The sequence below is a fragment of the Lipotes vexillifer genome, unplaced genomic scaffold, assembly GCF_000442215.2.
Source record: "Lipotes vexillifer unplaced genomic scaffold, Lipotes_vexillifer_v1.1 scaffold1980, whole genome shotgun sequence".
In the NCBI taxonomy this organism is placed as follows: Eukaryota; Metazoa; Chordata; class Mammalia; order Artiodactyla; family Lipotidae; genus Lipotes; species Lipotes vexillifer.
The window spans coordinates 1,699,611-1,703,665 of record NW_006797999.1 but is presented as its reverse complement, the minus strand read 5'-3'; the positions used below and the strand labels follow the sequence as shown (position 1 = coordinate 1,703,665).

General features: G+C 39.7%; 1 protein-coding gene across 1 annotated transcript in view; it reads left to right on the top strand.

The window, feature by feature from the left end:
• TENM3 (teneurin transmembrane protein 3) overlaps window positions 1-4,055 on the top strand; it is a 181,564-nt gene that overhangs the window by 82,263 nt on the left and 95,246 nt on the right. The window lies entirely within an intron of this gene.

Genomic DNA, 4,055 nt, shown 5'->3' with positions numbered 1-4,055 from the left:
TGTAGGGAACATCCACCTTTCCAGATGCTGGCCAAGGGCCAGCCCTGCAGACGTCTGAAGATCAGGCCTTTATGTTAACTCTTACCTGCGAAACATACCTATGGTGTCACCTGTTGAAGGTGAGCTACTGCCGACAACTGGGGAGCCTGTAGTCCTACTGGGGTAAACTGCAAAGTGCTCATCCCCAGCAGCTGGCCCGGACGTGGCTTTCCCTCCTCTGCTCTTTAAGGGAGGCTCCGCAGGGCAGTGACTGCCTGTTGTTCGCGTGAGCCGCACTTGGGAGCTGCTACAGTAAGGCGGAAAATGGTTGACAGTCACGATTTGCGTATTTTCTGCGGACATGCAGAGGGCAGTGTAATATCCCTGTGACCAAACAGCATCATGCTGCAATCCCAGAGTGCACGCACACGAGAGGCAGGGCAGGAACAACATGCCTCTAAACATACACCATCGTAGTTCATGACCCCAGCACCCCCCTCATCCTAAGTGAACTGATTCTAGCTAGAGGGAAAATGTTATATATTTGACTGTTTGTAGCCTGGCAAGTACAACCCACACTTGTATATATAGCTTGGAAAACGACGAGGTGTACTATAAAGTTATCCACGAGCAGATTTAACTTGCCAACCAGCAGTCACCAAACAAATCATTCTCTGGGTGTCCTCATTGACCTTGGTAATATTACATGGTTAATTTCCCATGGAGGAGCTGTTCTTGAACAACTTTCCAGTTGTCTAGGAACAAACGGGATTTTTGCTAGGCGCAGGTCCTTTTGTTACAATTTAAGGTGTCTTGCTGTGGTTGTTAATAATTCCGTTTTCTATTGTTTCATTTTATTTTGTTGCTTTTATACTCGCGTGGAAGTAAAGGACCTGTGTCATTTAAAAATAAATCTTTGAAGTGAACCGTTTACAAGATGTAGAGAACCTTTAAATCATTGTTTTGCTCTTTTGTACTCTCAGAAGTCGTTATTCCAAGTTTTTGCATAAAAGACCCAGTTGCCTTCCCCTGTCTACTTCCTACCTGTGTGTATGTCCACAGTGAAGTCTCAGGGGTCCTTTAAAAGGAGGCCTGTGTAAGCCACTGATTGAACAGCCCAGGAAACTACAGTATATTTTCTCATTCAGGAGAGTTACTGTTCTGTTCATTTCGTCTCAATCTCAACAGTTAGGCATCTGGCTGAAAGGAGCTTTCACTTTATGAAAGAATGCTCATAAATCAGCAAGATTTTTTTTCCTTTCTCCATATTATGTGCCATCTCATTGAATACAAACAGGGAGGTTAATTGAAAGAGAGATAGAGGAGAAATTAAACAGTTAGAAGCAAACAAAAGTTCCCAATAGAAAGCAAAGAATATTCTTCATTAGTCATCTTACTGTCTTCATAAAGTTTTCACGCTTTCATAAAACCATAGGCATTTTGAGAGTAAAATAGGTTATGAGTTTAGAGTATTCACTGAGCACCCAACTACCTGAAGGGGTTCCATCCTGATATTTTTATTAGCGTGTTTGTACTTTCCTCTCCTTACGAATCATGTATTCAGCGAATTCGGCATATTCGTCCTTCTTTTTTCTTGAGTTAGGCTTTGACTAGTGATGTATGCAGATAAAAAAATGAGACAAAGGGAAATCCACTTGTAAGCAAATACTATGATTAAAATGAATGTTTCTCCCTTCCTCCCCGAGACCCACTTACGATCGTTGGACCCTTTCATTAATAAAGAGAAGTTAGCTGATTGAACCACATCAAATAAGCACCAGCAATGATTACCGACATGGTTTAATACTAATAGCACTGGCATAGATGCTCAACTAGCATAATGTCATCCTTTGTAAGCGAACATTCCGTAATTGGCCAAATGATTATCATACTCATTCTCCTCTCTCTGTTTTTCATAAGATCGGAAAGACGTAAGAACATTTAGAGGATCCAGAAGCTAGTTTAAAAATATTAAATATAAGTAAGTGGTTTCTAAATAATAGTTGACATAATTAGAATGTTATTGTGGCATTTCTGTATGGAAACGCTTAAACAGTTCTGTACTGTGAGAGTTGTGGTGGTTCAAGGTCCGATCTCTGAACTGGGAGATACTTGGCCTAATTCAGTAAGCTCACCATTTGTAATGTATTTAACTGGAACTGGAATCTGTAAACACGCAAAGGCAACTCAGTTGGTTTGGCTCTCTTTGCTTCTTGCTTTGGAAGAGAGGGGCCAGTTATCTGATTGGCCTGTGGTTGGAATTAATGGGGTACAGAAGCAACATAAATATCACGCCAGCCTCTACTGAGCACATGTTTGGAGGCAGAATCCGTCAAAGTGCAATGCTAACTAAATATCCTGGGCAATGATAAATCCTAAATACCAGATTTTGAGTATTATTAACCTGTACCTTCTCCAGGAAATACTCTTCTTAGCAATTGCTGGAGAAAAGTTGCCCCTACAAGCATCTATTTGTATTGGAGAGCAGGGGAGGCTGTAGATGAGACTGTGACCCCAAGGGTGGGGAAGAGGGAGACTGGGTAACAGCTGCTTGTTATCTACGCGGGGGTTGTTACAAAGGTCAGGAAGGCTCAGATCTCTGTGGATGGCGAATCCTCTTCTGGAGGCTGATCTGCATTTCCCATTGCCCCACAGACACAAATGGAGAAACTGGGCTTACATTGTTCAAAAGTTGCTTGTGTTGGAAACATATTTAAATGCTGGAACAAGATCCCAAAGGAATTTTCGAGTCGCCGTTCCAATAACTATTAGCGCAATATCATAATTATGTAGGCGTGAAACATTGGGAGGTGTTGTTTTTTGTGTTTTTTTTTTCCTTTCTGTTAGTTAGAGGAATGTTTTTAGGAGAGGACTGTTTTTTAACTTCTTTGCATCCGCAGAGTATCTCAGGTTTAAGAGCTTTTGGAATTTGAATCTTTGCTACATCGTTTACTTGGTGTATGATCCTGTGCAAATCATTTAACCTCTTGGAGTATGTTTTCTCATAGATAAATATTTTGTACCTCAGAGTTGTTAGGATCAAATGAAATGCTAGAATGTAAATCACTTATTAAAGTGCCTAGCAGTGTTCACTAGAGTTTTTATTTTGTTGTTGAGTGTAAGTGAGTCAAACTGTAACCCAGACAACGTTTTGGGTGCTGAAATTTTTTTTTTTTTTTTAAAGGTAAAACAAAATGGCTATCCAACGAATTTGCTTTAAGGAGTTAATGTAATTTCCATTTCATTGTTATAAAGTGTGACCTAGTCTCACACTGACTATGGCTTAACAAGAGGTTAATATGTTTGGGATGGCGGTTTTAAAATCACAGTGATGAAAGACAGGTGGAGTCTATTGTGATATTTTTCTTCTAGTTATGTCTGAAACACAGAGTCGTTTATTGAGCTACATTGATTTTCCTATACTTTCAGGCAATTCAAATGGAAATTTGGCCTAGGGGAAATCCTTATTCCTTTAAGCTACAAAAGACTGGCTGTTTGTTTTTATTCTAATTCTTTAGCACACTGGGAAACAAGATCATTAATAATCACAAAGACATGCTTTGTTTGTTCAGACAAAAGTTCCACGTATAGTACTCAGCACACCTCTAATAAAAACCACCTCGGTTGCTCTGGGCTTAGGGGTGCTGGAGATGAGAAATTGAAAATGAAATACACACAGCTGGGGAAGGCATCAGTTAAACAGTATGGGCGTAAAAAAGAGATCAGAACTGTACCAGTGTGGATATGGCTTAGACTTGGTATTCTAATTCTTATCTCAGGATAATGGTGAAAGAATAGTATTTTAGTGGTTAAATTTAAAAAAATAGATGACATTTTTGAAAAAAAACGACCTCTCTGATAATAGACTTCAGAGATTACAGGATCGATACTCGTGACTTTTGTAATGCTCTCAAATTGGGAATCATATTCCTAATAATATAGAATATGGAAATTCTAAAACTATCTTCTTCCGTTTTAAACTTTATGATTCCCCCCTTAACAAGTGCTTATAGGGAACCACATTACACCCACAAATGATAGCTATAGGAGGCATTTGGCTTCACACCTGTCAGCGT